Source organism: Eumetopias jubatus, unplaced genomic scaffold, assembly GCF_037043125.1.
Source record: "Eumetopias jubatus isolate StellerSeaLion01/CBP00866 unplaced genomic scaffold, mEumJub1_p1.0 scaffold_4, whole genome shotgun sequence".
NCBI lineage: Eukaryota > Metazoa > Chordata > Mammalia > Carnivora > Otariidae > Eumetopias > Eumetopias jubatus.
Window position 1 is genome coordinate 74,731,884 of NW_028274810.1, and position 17,509 is coordinate 74,749,392.

At 48.7% G+C, this 17,509-nt stretch overlaps 1 protein-coding gene across 2 annotated transcripts in view; it reads left to right on the plus strand.

The window, feature by feature from the left end:
- The first annotated feature begins 5,747 nt into the window (after positions 1–5,747).
- HIVEP3 (HIVEP zinc finger 3) overlaps positions 5,748–17,509 on the plus strand; it is a 152,173-nt gene continuing 140,411 nt past the window's right edge. For both annotated transcript variants that reach the window (XM_028123279.2, XM_028123280.2), the window contains exon 1: positions 5,748–5,830. The gene's annotated coding sequence lies outside the window, so the exon portion shown is untranslated. The remainder of the gene's footprint in view (positions 5,831–17,509) is intronic.

Consider the following 17,509-nt stretch of genomic DNA (forward strand, 5'->3'; position numbering starts at 1 on the left):
GTGATTCTCTTGAAACCAAAGACCCTGGTCACCAAGCCCTCTCAGAAATCTGGGCCAGGAGAGCTTGACCTTCCTTGTTCCCTGGCACCTTCCTACTACCGAAAATAGAACCCTCCTATTTTACTCTTTGCTTGGTTACTAGGATGCCCAGAGCTAAGATCCTCAACCGGGCAGCTTTCTTTTTAAAACACGTGTATTTTTCCATTATATAATACTGGCATATTTCTTAAGAATTAGGAAATAAAAACAAGTACAAGAAAGCAAAATAATTTTACTCACTGTGTTTCTACTAAAAAAAAAAACCTGTTAATATTTTCATCTATTTCTTTCTCTTTCTTTATGCTTTCTGTTCTGTTTATGTGCAGTTTCATGTGATTTTGTTTGCAGGGATTTTTTTCTTTTTACATAAGGGAAATCATCCAGTCTATAAAACTTTGTAGCTTGCTTTTCTCCACCTCACATCACATTCTTAAAGGATGCATAAGATTCCACCAAGGAGATCAGAGGCCAGCAAACTTGTCTGTAAAGGGCCAGAGAGCAAATATTTTAGGGGTTTGAGCCATACTATTTTTGTCCCCACTGTTCCATTCCACATCGTGCACATGAGTGGATGTGGCCATGTTCCAATAAAGCTTTATTTACAAAACAGGCTACCAGTGGGATTTGGCCTGCTGGCTGTGGTGTGCAACCCCCCCGATAGAGATGTACTCTTGTTTTCATAGACCTGTTAGCCGTTTTCACGTGTTAGCACTTAGATTTGCTTCCAGTATTATAAATGAGGCTACATGGAATTTGCATAGATTTTTTTTTCCTTAGACTATATTCCTGGAAACCAGGATGACTCTGCCCCAAAGTATGGATGTCTATGAGGCAGAGCTCTTGGTGAAAGCTGTGAAATTGCTTTCCAAAACACTCTGCCAACTTCTACTACCAGCAGCGATGTGATAGCACCCATTTTCCTAAACCCTGTGTGCACTGGGCATTGCCCTTCGAGACACTTCCTTCCGCCCTGCCCTGTCCCTTCACATGAGCACTCTGCTTTCGTCTGATGTTCGAGCTTTAGTCTATGCTTTTATTCTTTAATCTTCCTCGTGTTCTGGTTTTGGAAGCGAGCAAGATATAAGCAACCAGGGGGCACCAGGGAGGCACAGAGTCCTGAAGGTCCAGGGTGGGGGGCACTGGCTGCTAGGGCTGACAGCTGCCCTTCTCTGCCAGGTGAGGGACTTCCAGAGCCTCTGGGCCAGGTGGGAGTTGGGAGAGAAAGGAGCAACACGGTAGGAAGGGAGACCATTTGCTGGTCAGCTGATTCCGGCTCCCATCAGGCTCCATGTTTGTGAATGTGGGCAGGTTCTGTGCCTCTCTGAATGGCTCGTGTTGTCATCTGTAGAGGGGATCAAACAGTCAACTGCACAGGATTGTCATGCGGATTCCACATGATCCTTAATAGCAGAACCTCGCACAGTGCCTCGCACAGTGCCTGGCACACTGCATGCGTCTTGGTTAAGTGGAATTGACTTGGAAGTTAGGGTCTTAGGAGTGATGGGAAATAGATCATATGAAGATATTTTAAAAGAGAGAGAGAATATGCCTACCACATGGTGGGCCTTCGAAATGGAATTGATGGATGAATGAATGATTGGAACTTTGAAGCCAAACAGCTCCAGCTTTGTCACCTGTTAGGTGCACGATCCTGGACAATGCAGCCCCCTCTCTGTGCCTCTGCTTCCTTCACTGCAGAATGGGTTTAATAAATAAGGATATTTACGTAGTGTGCACTGATGAGGAAACTGAGCTTGGGGTGGCTCGTTTGTTCAGGGTCGCACAGCGACCGCATGGAGAGACCAGGGTGCCCAGCCGCAGGCGGCTGTGAGGGTGAACGAGACAAGGAATGGAAAGTCTCTGACTTGGTAAACGTTTGTTCCTTTCCACAAGTAGGATGCACTGGCAGCCTCGGGTCTTGGCCGGGGAAACTGAGCACAGGGGTGTGCAGCCCCCGTGGGAACGGGGACTGCCTTGGAGGCAGCTGCACGCCGGCTGTGAGTTGCTGGCACTGGCGCGTAGGAGGGACTCTCCAAGGGGGGGTTCTCTGGAGACCACCCTCCCCAGGGGGCCGCTTCCCAAGCAGCTGTCTCGCCTCCACGGGGCCCGTCTGCGCTGGGGCCAGATAGAGAAGGTGCCTTTCCACAGCAGCTTTTTGGCCTCGAGAGTGGAGCCCAGACTTCTCTGACAGCCCTGTCCCTGGCAGAGGCATCCAAAGCCCACATGAGGGAGAGTGTGCTGGAAGCAATACCTGGCACAGGACGGTCCAGAGGATGAGCTTCGTCACAGTCAACCGCTGTTGACCTTGTCAGGCTCATTATCGCTGTCACTATGGACTGGGGCCAGGTACAGGAGGCTTTACCTCCTCCAGATGACATTTCAGCCACCCAACATCCCTCCAGGGTAGGTGTGAGTATCCCCATTTGACAGATAAGGAAACTGAGGCAGGTACAGGGAGATAAGCATGTAACTAATGAGTGACGGAGTGACAAGTGAGGAGTTGAATTTAATTATCTGACTTGAGAGCCCATGTTCTTAATCACCACTCGTATTTACTGCCCTTCATTGGGCATAAAACCTCTTGGAGAAGTAGAAGGGCCTTTGAGTCCTAGAATAACCCCTCTCCTTCCTCCTGGATTTGACTGTGACCCAGGAACTGGGGGATCCTAGATTCCTTGGGGCCAGAGCTCCGGCTACTCTTTTGACTTGCTCATCCACACTTGACCTCTTTCCAGGGAGTATTTCATCCATTCAGTGATCCAACAAATGGTTATTGGGGATCTTTCATGCGCCAGGCCTTGCTCTAGGTACAGGGGTGCATCAGGGGTGCAATAATTATAGCTATAACCCTTACTATGTACAGGTACTACTCTAGACACTGTACCTGGATTAGCTCATTTAATACTCACAACAACCCCCTGGATAGCTCTTATCCTTTCTTGACAGATAAAGAAATTGAAGCATAGAGAGGTTAAGTAATTTGTCCAAGATCCCATAGCTAGTGAGTGTCAGAGCCAGGATTTGAACCCAGGCAGTCTGGGGTCAGCATCAAAATGTGTAGCTGCCCCCATATTGTTGTGGCTCTGGTACTTCCTGCCTTCATAGAACTTAGAGGTGTTCTTTTTAACAGGCATGTTCAAATAGCACCAAAATAGTTTAATGCAGTTTTGTTTGTTGAGAAGTGAACTGGGCAGTGAGAAAAAAAATGATCCTGGATGTGTAAAGTGCTTGCCATCCCAGAGCCAGTGGGGAGGAGTCAGGGTTATGAAAGGGACCTTGTCCCACTTCCCCCCCATGGCTTTGGCTGCTGTGTGCCCTTGGGCAAGTCTTGTCACCTCTCTGAGCTTCCATTTCTTTATTGTCAGTACCTATTTTACCTGCCTCCAAGCACTTTTGTGAAGACTAGATGACACGGCAGATGGAGACAAGATTTCACAATAGAAAAAAAGGAAAAGCACTGGGCAAGGATTTATTATTGAACCAGAGTGAAAATTTGGTTAGTTTGATGAATGAATGAATGAATGAATGAATGAATGAATGATTGTTCCTAGCAGGCCTACAGATTGGCTTAGGAGAGATCTCTCCTGAAGAGAGATCTCTTCAGGAGATCTGTTGATGTTTTTCAGGATCCCATCAGGTCTCTGGCCTTGGCCATGTCCCTTGAGTTCTTTTGCATCTGATTTTTCTGTGAGCCTCTGAGACTGTTTTAGCAAACATTTATTAATATCTGTTGAGAGATAGGCCCTGTGCTAGACTCTCTGGGGACACCAAGATGAATCTGGAATGCTCTCTGCCCTCAGGCACTCGCAGGCCAGGAAGAAAAATGATGATATGATTAACTTCTACTAATAATACTGCCACAAACAATGATGACCAGAAATTATCAAGCATTTACCGCACACTAGATATTGTGTTGAGTTTTTATATACATTATTTCATTGAATAATTACAACAGTCCATGAATTTACTAAAACTACTGTCCCATTTTACAGATAAGGAAACCGAGTCAGACAGTAACTTAACCAAGTTCACACAACTCTAAAGTTATAGAGCTGGACATGAACCTGAGAAAGATGTGAATACAAGTAATTCTATTATTAGATAGAAACTACTGTGTATCCTATTAAAGGGGCAAGGACAAGCCTCTTAGGGCTCAGAAAGAGAAGGAAGAAGAATGATGGTGGTGGTGGTTGGTGGTGATGGTGATGATGATGTTGTTGATGGTCATGATGATGGTATTTATGATGATGGTGGTGATGTTGGTGATGGTGCTGTTAATGGTAAGGATGATATTTAAGATGATGTTGGTGGTGGTGATGAGGATGGTGATGGTGATGATGCTGTTGATGGTAATGATGATATTTATGATGGTGGTGGTGATGATGATGGTGGTGATGGTGCTCCTGCTGCTGTTGATGGTAGTGATGATGATACTTATGATGATGGTGGTGGTGGTGGTGATGGGAATCATGGGGATGAGGATGATGGTGATGATGATGATAATCCTCTGGTGCCCAGTTGTTGAGCTTCTGCTTTATGCCAGGCCTTGATCTGGTTGCTTTCTATCCTCATAACAACTTCCCAATGTCAGGATCATTATCTCTGTTTAACTCCTATGGACTATGAGCTAGAGAAAGGCTGAGTGGGCTCTCCATGGGCAGACATCCAGTCTGAACTGGACTTGAGCTTGAGCTTGAGCATGCCTCACTGCAGAGCCACCACTCTCCCCAGTGTACCAGGGTCCCTAACCTGTGGACCGTGGGCCTCCCCGGCGTACCAGGGTCCCTAACCTGTGGACCATGGGCCTAGCCATCTCTGAGATGCTCCATAAATATCTATCGAACAAATATTGACTGAATGGATTCCTAAGGGATCAACACCTTAAGCCCAGAAGGCATAAATAACGTGTCTCGAATGAGTAGGTGTAACCATTATTTAAATATACGTGGTAGTCCTGTGATAACTAAAATACAAGTTAATTGTGAAGTATTATGTTCATTGTGGCTTTTGTGTTATTCTTTATTTGCCCAATGAAAAGATGCTAAGTGCATAGTTAGGAGGAGTTTTGAGAAATGGTTTCACAGAAAAAGGAGTCCTGGTGCTGAAAATGGTGGGAAGTATCGTGCCATCCTGCATGGCACATGCAAAATGCTTTGCCTGGCATCTGGCACAGGATCACTCAGAGGAAGGAGGAAACCCACGGGGTTGGGGATTGGGAGCCTGGGGCATTTGTCCTACATGTGTAAGACCTGAGCTGTCACTCTCAGTAGCTTTCTCTCTGTAAGAGCTGACACCAGCATCTAATAGCTTTCCCAAATGGCTATCAAATGCTCCCATGAATGAATGAATAATGAAAGCAAGAATGAGTGAGTTATGACGAACAGTGCTCAGGGAGCCCATGAGGGGATGTTTTCCCCAAGGAGTGCTTGAAAGTGAGAGTTTCTCAGCCTGAGAGCAGAAACAGAATGCAGGGCTGGTGGCTGGACTTGCGGCTTTGCAAGTGGGGTTATGAGGCTGGGGTGGCCTCCCTGGGGGAGTCTGATCTTGACCCGGTGATGACCATGTTGGAGGAGTGGAGGTGACTGGAGCTTGGCTCTGAGGCCATTCTCAGCAGGGCTGTGCTCACCATTTTTGGATGTATTTTTCCAACTCAAGTGTAAGCTGACAGATGGTGGTGGAATAATATTCTCACTTTCTCTACTTCCCACAGGCCTCCCTCCAACACAGTCCTTCAAGCTCTTAGAAATCTCTGACACATCTCAACCATGAGACCACGGCCGGCTTTTGGCAGGTAAGCTCCCCCCATCCCTTCCCATGCACCCCAGGACACAGAGTAATTTCAGCACAGCCCAAAGGCCACTGTGCTGTGCTTGTGGCCAGGAGGTAGGTGGGGATGACTTCAGGCTTGGCAGGAGAATGGAGCTCCCCATTCTGAGGAGATTTAAGGAAAAAGCTACCAAATGTCCGGAGTCCTGCATCTGGCATTTCTGCAAATGGCAGCATATGGCGGTGAGAATGTATCCTGGGATGAAAGCCAGGGAACTGGTTCTGACCCCAGGTCTGCCTTTACTGCTCACAAAAATCTCCAGCAAGAACCTCCCTTTCTGGGTCTCTGTTTCCCTGCCGGAAAATGAGGGAATAAGACTCAGTGAACTGGGCAGCTCATAAGTTGGTCATTGCAGGCTCCCGCCAGGGCCACGGAATGGCAGAGACATTGCAGCTGTCCGCCACTTCCCTGTCCGATTGCTCTCTGGACCTCACATCCACAGAGAGCCTGGGCCAGGCTGTGTGTGTGCTGTGCGTGTGCATGGATGCATTTGGGGGCAGGACCTGTGTCCCTTCTGGCAAATTCTGCTTGAACTCAGACTCAGACCTGGATGGTCACTACCCCTCTACCTGCCCTCTCATGGTTGGGCAGAACACACCATGGTCACTAGAGGATGCAGTGCCCAGATGGGCAGGGCAGAGCCTCCCCACGTGCTGAGAGCATGGGTAGGCCCGCAGCAGAATATGGGTGTGAAGATCAAGCTGGGTGAGGGGCAACACAAGGTGGGAGGCACTCATTAGGAAGGAGTATAGGGCCAAAGCTCATGGGCAGAGCTGCAGGGCAGGCAGGCTGGGACAGCTGCCTGGAAAATGGGGCCAGGGAGGTACTGAGAGCCAGAGATGAATAAGGCATGTTGCCGGACTCAGAAGGTGTTCCATCCAAAGGAGGAACCATCCAAATAGCTATGGTACGGGAGGCGGGAGGGTTCCATTCTGTCTGGGTTTGGTGGTAGGGGTGGTTTACAGAAAACCATTTGAAGGTGACTTGACTTGACTTGAACTGGGCTTTGAAGGATGAATAGAAGTTCACCACATTAAAAAAAAAATGGAAGAAGGGCATTCTAGGCTGAGGAGACAGCAAGTGCAAATGAGCAGTGGCTGAGATGTGGACAGGTGGGGGAAGAAGTGAGGCCAGGAGAAGTGGGCAGGCCTTCGGACTCCATGCCAAGGGGCTCAGGGTGGGCCCTGTACGATCAAGGAAGGGAGGTGACCAGTCTGAGCCTCAGGGTCTTCGTCTCTAAAACAGCTACACCTACCTCCTCAGGTAGTTCCAGAACCACTGCCTGAGCAGGTGAAAGTCTGGCTCCCTGTCCACCAGACAGGCGGCACTTAACTCCCATGCTTCTCCACCAGCTCCCATCCCTGTGATGGAGCGGGTCTGCTGACAGGCAGGGGAACCGAGAAAGGCCTGTGAGGTTTTGCCTCAAAAGGTGGCGTGAGCACTTAACACCTGTGCCTTAACAGGCAGGCAGGCCAATTACCTTGATGTTCCTTTAAAAAGTTCATGCAGCAGAACTTTCCTGACACCCCTTCAGTTCCAGGCACCGGTGGACACCGGGAATCCAGACAGGGATTCTGGAGAAGGGACATGTAAACAAGTAAATTGCAATGTACCGTAAGAAAGGAAAAGCTCTGTGGAGGAGGGGCGTGTGAGCCGGCCGGCTTTGGAGGGATCAGGAGGAGTCTGTCAGCTCAGGAGGAAGGGAGGGCGGGGTTCCAGGCAGAGGGCCCCGCGTGTGCCATGCAGAGCCCATAGGAGACATCTTGGTGTGGTGGGGCATCCATGTTGGGGTTTATGACAACCGGCCCTGCAGAGCTCCCTGTCACGGGGAAGTATTCAAGGAAGCCGAGCACCCTGCCCCCTTGTCAGCTCGGGAGGGTCACGTCCAGGGCCAGTCTTCACAGTTTAAGAAGAATAGCATCAACAAGCTCCACGTGAAGACCAGATAGGCAGCCTCTAGTGCCGGGCATCGAGGAGCTTCCAAGGCTCTCCTTGGCTGGCGTGGAGGGCGTACGTTACCCACGGCTCTGGAGTGGTCCTGGGGATGCTATTGCTGCGTCTGTCCTGGCAGCAGGGATGGAGATGGGTGACGCTGGGTCCCTGCCCCAGGTGCAGAGAGGGAGGTGGACAGGCCCTCCTATGCCCACGTGGCAGAGCTACTGACGCTCTCACCGGGGGTTATTCACAGAGCTATGGGACCATAGAGGAGGGGGAGCCAGAGGGCCGGAGCAGGGGGCATCCTCAGGAGGGAATCTTAGCCAGATGGTAGTCATAAAAATCGTTCTTACAACTAATGATTACTTAGCACTTACTACCCGCCAGGCACTGTTCTAAGAGCTTTGTATGGATTTACCCTCGACTTGCACAAGTCTGCAGAGTGTTATCATCTTCTTGTACAGATGAGGATGACTGATGTACAGAGAGGCTGAGTCATTGTCCCAAGCACGCACAGCTGGGAAGTGGCCTAGCCAGGCCAAACCCGGGTGGTCTGGCCTCAGAGTTCACACTTGAACGGCCTAGGGCAGCCTAAACACTAAGCCATCTCCGAGAACTAGAGGCACTGCCAGGGTGGGGACTATGCTTTGCTCTAGCATGGAGTAGGTATGCCATAAAAACGTGTTCACTAACAAGAATGCACAGATGCATGGATGAAATGGCCCTGGAAGAGGTGGGGCTGAAAATGAGGATGGGGACAGGCAGCGCAGAGGCTGCAGCTAGAGCAAAGGCCTCGGGTCCCAGCTGGGTTTGCCTCTAGGCACTGCCAGGTCCGGAGCACTGGACCAGATAAAAGAGAGTTTGACCGGCAGCCTCCCTGGCCAACCCTGCCTGCCCGGAAGACCTGGCACCTTCCCCTGCAGCCCTCCCCACCCGCCCTGTCCCACGTGGGGAAAGGGCAGGTGCTGTGCTATTCATGTGCCTGTACACTCTCTGTCACCCGTTCTCTCCAAGGCTCCCGGGGACTGATCTGGCAACAGGACCCCAAGCCCCCCATCCCCTTCCAGAGGCAGAGAAGGCATGTACCACCCAAGAGGGGCCCAGGAAAGACAGTTCAGAACTTGTTCTTGTAAGAAATTGCTTTCTGATGGAGACTTCAAGGAGCAGGTGATTTTGAAAGACCCTTTCTTCAAGGTCTGTGGGCTAGGAATGGGAAACCAGGCTTGGGACCTAGCTCTGTGGCTTCCTAGCTGGGTGCCCTCGGGTGATGAATTTGCTTCTCTGTACCCCAGTTTCCAGCTCCATAAAGCAGGAAGAGCAACAACTGCAGAATTAAAGGGGGTATTAAAGTGTGGGCAAAACTCCTGTATAGGACCGGACTCAGGGAACAGTGTTTCTGGGCTTCCTGCTTTGCTCCTGGGGCCTCAGTTTCCTCCATAAAATAAAGGTTGGAAGACATCGATCTTTAACACCAGCTAGCTTTGACATCCTGGGATTCAAAGTTGCTAACACCAGGCGACTAGATACATAAATATATTTACACATACAGATACACTATATGCCTTCCCGGTATGCAATGTAGTCATTTTTATAAATTTAGAATGTATATTAAGTGATATTTAGCATAAATATACAACTTACAGCAGTCTTATGTATTCTTCTGGTTACAAAAGTAATACATAAGTTATTGAGAACATTTTGGAAGGTACCAGAAGAGGAAAAAGAACGTTCATCCACTATTTCACATTGAAGACTGAGATACAGCCTCTTCGGTATTTAGTGAATTCCTCTCCCCCATTTTTTCTATGCACAGATTTCTTAAAAATCTATTTGGGATTGTACTCTGCATTCTATTTTTTAACTCGAGCGGAGCTGCTGGAGGAGGCCCCTGGGACGGGCTGCCGCCCCGGGGCCGAGAGGAGAGGTGCGGGAGGTGGTAGCTGACACAGCTGTCCCATGCCCCCCCACCCCCCACCCCCCCCGCCCCGGGCAGCCGGCTGGAGGCATCTGACCCTCGGATGTTCTGTATCTCTGGCGGGGGCACATTCTACGCTAATTTTAGCTTAGCCTCTCAGGCCTGCTGGCCTTGGGGCCCGCACATAATGGACGCCTTATGTAGACAGCTGCCAACGGTGCAGGAAGAAGTGTCCCACCTTAAAATGTTCCCCGTCACCGGCCAGTCCTCTGCTCAGGGAGAACAAGCCGGTTCCCTGTTCCTTCTCCCACCAGGAAGGGGCCGTTGTTGACGTTCATGGCCCAGCAGGCTGGACCTGGCGGGCAGGTGGCCCACCAAACACACGGGTGATTGCTTCTGTGGACGGGGCCGTGTTTTTACAGGACAGGCTTTGATTTGAGCTGGAACAGCTGAGAGACTTCCCGAGAAATGGCTGGGCAGTGTGTTTGCAGCCCAGGAGCAGGGTGTCTGAAATGTCACCAGGTGTGTATATAGAACCTTCTGGAGCCTTGCCTTACCTTTGTCAAGTATGTACAGATGTACAGTGTCCTTTGACATCCCATTTTATCCCGATGACGTGTGTCTTGGGTGACAGTACTCCCCTGTGACAGGCAAGGGACCTGAGGTGGGGAGGGAGAAGTAATTGGCTCAAGGTCACCTAGCAAATCTGTGGCAGAGACTTGAGCATGAGTGTGGGTCTCTCCCGTTCCAAGTCTGGGACTCTTCCCTCTCATCAGCACCACCTAGGTGAGCTATTCGACCAAGTCCAGATCCATCTGCTCTGTGTTTCCATATATTTGGTGTTGTTTTTTCCAAATGAGGTCCTTTCATTTTCACCTTAAAAGTCATACCTGTTTATTTGAAAATACATATACCTAGCTGGTCTGTTTCTATGGCACAGATCTGATCATGGAAGAGTCTTACTTCAAAAGGCAAGAAGTCTCTGTTTGGCCACAGCATGAAGCCCACATGCCTCAGACTGACCTCCAACCTCCACCACATGCTCCCTGCTGGACCCCCCTCCCCAAGTCTGGGCTCCTGCAGCACTTAGATCTCTCTCTTGTGGCACCTAGGTAGGGTTGGGAAATTTCCCTTATGATCTGCTTCCTGACCAGAATGGAGCTCCACAGGCAGGAGACCTGCAAGCTGCTCATCTGCATGTCCCTGGGGTCTGCACTGGGCCAAAGTGTCAAGCCCAGTAAATGTCTTGGCCCCCAACCCACAGTCTTTCATGGGAAACCGGATCTTTAATCCAGGCTTAGAAATGAGGCGAGGCCTGCCCAGCAGCTGCCAGCCCAATAAGGAAGTGGCTGCTTGGCTGGACTCCCAGGAGGGGCCTGCAGGGCCAAGTGAAGAACCCCCGACCCTGTGCAGACTGGGTAGAAGAAAACGGAAGGGCGTCCCCAGATGTGTGCTGGAGACCATCCCTTGCCCCCATGGCAAACCTTCCCCCTTCCCCACCCCTCCACTCTCCCATCCCCTGGCGACAATACAGCCTGTGTCATACGTACCCCAGCCTGGACTGTGGCTCTTTGACCAAGTCTGATGCTCTTCAGGAACAATCCATGGGCATCGCATGCTGCTCTGGGAGAAGAACAGTACTCTAGGGACTATGTTGATTTCCTCAGGGCAGGACCCTTGCTCTCCAACTCCAGATGGGACTTCTCTCTGGGCCATGGCCCCTCAGCCTCCCAGACTTGGGTGCTGTCGATGTTGTTAGGGGAGAGGCAGGGCCTTTGGAGTCCCACGGCCTCGGCTCCAGCCAGTCCTGCGCTTAGGAGCTATGGGCTCCATCTTGCTGGACGTCAGTGTCTTTGCAAAATGGGAGTAGTGAGAGCAGCCTTTCAGGGCTGCTGTATCTTACAGGGACATGCCTTTCAGAAAGTGTAGTGGTGCAGCAGATGCAGCGTGAACCGCTGCATCCCTTCTTCTGGAGGGCTCTCAAGAGCTCAAGAGCCTCCCTGAAAAGTGCCCAGGCTGCTCAGTGAGGGTGGTGGCCTCAGGGAGAGGTGCTGAGAGAGGTTGCACGTGGCACATCAGGCTAGCCGTGACCATTTCTTTGATTCTGACATGGGCTTGGGGATTTAGCCAAAGACGAGAGGGAGGAAAAGAAAAACTCCTCTTGTTTTCTTATGAAAGTCCATGGAAAAGTGAGTGTTTGTAATAGAATCCTTTCACTTTCCCTTTAGCTTTCTGGAAAGATGTCTGTCATTCATTCGTCCGTTCATTTATTCATTCATCCTACAGATGTCTCTATGGCCCCAACCACTTGCCAGACGTGGCAGGGGATGCACTATAGGCGGCATGGGGACCCTGCCTTTAGAGGGCTCAGCGTGTAACAGTCATTGTAATTTGGGGTGAAGAGTGACATAGGAAAGGCACAGTGTTGAGTGAGGGAGTGGTCATTTCCTGCAGGGCTGGTTGGAAATGTTTCCATGAAGATAATGGCACCAAAATGAGCCAGTTAGAAAGCATAGAGGTAGAAGATCCCAGTCTCTAAAGAAATAGAAGCCTAAAATACCCAAGAATAAACTTAAGGAGGTATTGTGAATTGGTCTATAAATTAAATAAAATCCCATCAAATTTTTTTATAAAATTATTAGAAAGTACCTCCAGAAAAATAAACATGGATGATTAGCTTAGAAAAAGTCAGTGTTGTTAAAGGAATAAGGCTTTGGCTCAATGGACAGAACAGAGCCCCCAGAAGTAGCCGTAAGTGAGTGCAGCACTCAGAATTAGAGACAAAAAGCCAGAAGATTCCTAACGTGCTCTCAAGACAACCGGCTAGCTATTTGCAGAAGAAAAACAAAGCAAAACAAAACAAAACTGGATCCATACCTCAGTCCTGGTGCCAAAATAAATTTCTGGGTGATAAAAAAAAAAAAAAAGCATGAAGCCATAAAGCTATTAGAAGAAAAACAATGAGGGAATGTTTGTATCAGATTGAGATGGAGAACGTGTCCTTAAGTGTAAAACAAATCCAGAAGTCATGAAAGAAAATAAGTAAAGACGCCGTGGACCAAAAACACAATAATCAAGGTCAAAGGGTGATAATAAATGAAGGAAAGTGTCTCAACATTTGTGTGATGGGTAGAAGGTTCCTAGCACCAGTATAGAAAGAGCTCATAAATGAAGCGAAGACAGATCTTCAGTAGAAAACCAGGCAGGCACCTTGTGAACAGGCAATTTGCACGAGACAGAATACAGGGTCTCATAAGCATAGGAGAAGTGTAGTCCCCAGGAGTCAGAGGATACATATGAAAGAATCAAGATGTATTTCTGGGGCCTCTTTCAAAAAGCAAGAATACCTGCAGAGATGAGGAATGGGCCCCAGGGATACTTGAGCACTCTTTATGGGTTTTGAATTGACACACATTTTCTGAGATGGGTGGTGGATTTAATAATATGTACCCACATTTTCAAATGTATATACCTTCTACTCGACAGTCCACTTCTGAACAGTAGTCCTAAGGAAACAATAAAAAAATACTACCTGGAACGGTGTATGGAAGAAGACAGCCAGAGCACGTTGGTTAAGAGTGAGGCATCAGAGGTCAGACAGATCTGGCTTTAAGCTGTGTGACCCGGAAAAGTTACTTAACCTCTCTGAGCATCAGACACCTCATCTGTAAAGTGGGCATAATAATAACATCACCATCATAGGCTTGTTGTGCACCTCATCTAAGATAATACTTAGAAAACTCTTCACAGAAGGCTGTGTCCCTAGTAAGTACTGAATAAATGTTCGCTATTTTATTATTGCCAATGAGGATGTTCATCATAGTATTGTTTATAATAGGGAATAATAGGAAACACCAAATTAGCCATCAGTAGGGAACTACTGGTTAATAATGGAAGAAATGCTCAAAGAGAGGCAGCCATTTGGAGACCTGTATTTAGGGACATAGAAGGGTACCATTGACATATTCATGTATGACTTTCATCTTAAAAAAAGGTATCAAAAGCATATAGAAGGTATGTTCCCAAAGGCATCAAAGTATACATCTGTGTATCTAGAAAAGTACAGTTGATTCTTGTCACTCAGAGTAGTTAATGTTCTATGAAATTCCCACAAACACTGAATGAGTGAATGCTGAGCCGTTGCTCCTGCGGGGAATACAGAGTTCAGTTCCTGCGAGCCTCTGGTCACCACATTCTTGTCAACTGATCAATGCATAATGTTATTTTACATGTGTTTCTGTTAAAAACACCTTAGGTAATAGATAGTGTTGATTCATTAACATTGAGCTCATGGCCAACAAAAATGTCACTAATACCCGAAGGCAGTTTATCTAACACATGTACTTTCTCTGTAAGGCACGTCACAGCGAAATCACCAATGAAAAGCATAAAAAATGCAAAAAAAAAAAAAAGTTGGCACTAAAGAGAGTGTTAAAGGGACACTTGTTTACATATGGGAGCTGAGACGAGAAGCCAGCATCGTGTTTCTCGACCTCAGCTGGAAAGATGCACATAGGGCAGCTCACATTTTTCACCGCTCTACTCATGACTGCAAATGACCATAAAAATACCATGAGTATTGATTTGGGGGGTTACAAATAAATTTTAGTGACTAGGTGAATTTGCAAATAGACTGTGAATAATGAGGTTCAACTGTATCTAGAAGTGTGGTTGTTACCTGAGAGTCAGCATTTTTCCCCTTCTTCCTTGTAGTGGACATGTATGAGTATCAGTCAAAGCAGTGAATTTTCTTTCTTTCTTTCTTTTTTTGGGGGGGGGGGAGGAAAAACTTGTCATCAGTGGTATTTCATGGTCAAGATAAAAGCCAAACTTGTTAGGATAATGAAAACAGCTATGGCTTTTATCTGTTGCTTATGATGTGCCACACACACTTCTAAGCCCTTTACCATATATTAACTCATGTACTTCTCACCCAAAGGGGTAGGTACTATTAATGTCTTCACCTTACAGGTGTGAAAATGGAGGCAAAGAGAGGTCAGGTAACGTGCCCAAGATCCCAGTTAGTACGAGGGCAGAGTCTAGATTGGAACTCAGGCAGTCTGGCTCCAGAAGCCATATTTTCAACCAAAATTCTGGCTGGCGCTGGGTTGCAGAGATGCCCAGGAGCATCTGACCAGGACTTCCAGTCTAGATTGTGGGAAGTGAGAGGGGCACACCAGGCTTTGGGGGTTCATGCAGCGGGAGGCCTTCCCAGCCCAGCCTGAGGGCTTAGAGAAGGTGACACTAGCCAGCATTCCACAGTCTGGCTCCCCTTTCTTTCTCAGCTCCTTACAGGCATGCCCTCTCTCCCACTAGAGCATTCCACCATGAGCCACACCCACCTGTCCCTGTGCTTGAGCCAGCCATGCCATCTTAGACTTGTGGGCCTTCTGCCTATCTCCCAAGGCTCAGCTCAAAAGCCATCTTCTTTCTCAAGCCATCAGCAAGAAGCAAGGGCTCCTTCTCCTGGTTGCCCATCTATTTTTGAACTATATGGCCATTATCTCTACTCCCCCAACCATCTACCAGCCTCTAATGAACTTGTCTCAGAGATCCTCGGATCCCCAACACCCAGTATGTTCCTCGTACATTTGATCTATCAGTACAAGTGTGTTGGGCAGACAGGTAAACCAACAGATGGCAATACCTAAGATTCTGAGACCCCCAAGGATCTAAGCAAGCTGGATTGTGACATGGTTGTCGTTGAAGGCCGCCAAGGCTCTGGAGGGTTCTGGAGGGCCGAGCTGTCTGGCTAGGAGCCTCTGTGACCACAGAATCAGGAGGCAGAGCTGCCAGGGCTGCAAGGCCAACATTAGCCACGGTGTTGTTTCTGTGGCTTCTGAAAAACCCCCACCCCAGTGGGAAAGACTAAGAAAGGTCCCATTCAGCTTCTCTTGGCATTTCCAAGGGAAAGGATGGGGTTTGGATTGGCTGGGCCAGGGACATCTTTTCTAAAATAGCTTCATGCATATTCAACTGCTCCCTGAAATAGTCGAGTGGCTATTTTAAGCAGCTTCTACTCAGATGCCCACACATAATGGCATCTACCTTGAGCATGTAAACCAGCAAGAAGCAAAGAAAAGGGTACGGGAGGACAATGTAAGGAGGCTTTTGATGGATTCCTACCCCTCCCCCCCACACCCCTTAATGTGTTTTCTTCTCAGGGACTCTCTTGCATGAAATTGAAAGTCATGGTTACTATGACAACTCCCTAGAGGAGTTCTCCCATCCAGTGACCTCACCCACCCAGATCCCAGAAAGCACAACTGCACAGGGGGCAGTGGTAACTTGGGGTGCAGTAAGAGAGGTCCAAAAACGGGAGTCAGTTCATGGACTCCGGAGAGAGCTCCTCGCTGCCCATTTCCTCCTGCTTTACACACAATTCTAACAGGTTCCCGCAGACTGGAAGTGGAGGCCAGGGAGGACAGGGAGAGGTGGGACCCGACCGCAAGGGGTTGAGGTTACAAAACACAATCCAGCCGTAGGGGTGAAGAGAGAACAACTCCACAAGGCAATGTTTATTAACAAACATGTGCCAGGACATCAGTGTACCCTGTGCTATTTGCTGGGGAAATAACGATAAATAAGACACGGGTATGAAATGAACATGTAAATAAGCAATTGTAAGTGTATTGATCAAGCTTTAACTTTGCTTCCCGCCCCACCCCCCAAAGATTCAAAAGAGAAGCTGGAAATATAATGTAGTAAGTGCCACAGTTGAGGTGAGGACACGGGATTCACGAAGGAAGGAAGCAGGTCTGAGCCACATCTCTGGGGCTGTGGAGGCTCCATTCCATCAGAAGAGCTCTCTGGGGCCACATCCCATGTGGTCAGAGACCCCCACACCCCTAGTCCCCTCTGCAGGTCTCCCTGAGTCATGACATTGAACGACGTTTGGAAGAAAAGGAGATTGTGTAAAAAGCTTCCCAGGGAGAGGTGCGACTCTGAGAAATGAGTGAGCCGTTCACTCTGGCATCGCAGATAAGGCATCAGGACAAGGAAATGACCAGGGAGGCTGGAAGCCTGGGTCCCAGCAGGAGGGCTGTGACAGGGAGGGTCTGACTCCAGAGCAGCCGGCTCAGCTGTGTGTCAGGGGGAAGAGACGGCTTGCTTTTACAGGTCTGGATTTATAGTCACACCGTTGCCCCATAGTCCCCCAGGAAAGGTTCTGTTTTGTTTTGTTCAGGGCACCCTGAAAAAGACAGGAAAGTGTGTGATACCTTTTTGGAAGCCGGTCACTCAGAGGGTTTGGATGAGAGCCACAGGTGAAGTTCAAGGACGTGAGCTTCGGCTCTGCGTGGGACACCTGGCGAGCGTTCCTTCTGAGCTGGCCCCTGTGAAGGCTTCAGGAACCATCCAGTAAGCAGCCTGGTGCCCAGAGGTGGCTGCGTCCGTCCATCCTGTCCATCCCCTGTCGCTCCTCCATCCGCATGCAGCTTCTTTATTCTCCATTTGTTCCTTCGTTTGTTCACTCATTCATTCCTTCAGTTGAAACTACAGACTGGGATGTCGTTGGCACAGATAACGGTTTCTTTGCTGAATTTTCAGGGATCTCTGATACCCCTGAAATTCTAAGAGAATGAACACAGAGTCTGTGTTCATCTTCTGAAGAGAGAGTGCATAGCTTTCAGCAGATTCTCAAAGGAGCAGGGGACCCAAAAAAGTTTAAGAACCACTGAGAGAGATAGGAATTGTTTTATTTTAAAACAAACGGTTTCGCCTTTTGGTAGACAAGCAGGGTAAAGGAGTGCTGAGGGAAATCCCCAGTTCTGTGCCAAGCTGCCTCAGGTGAC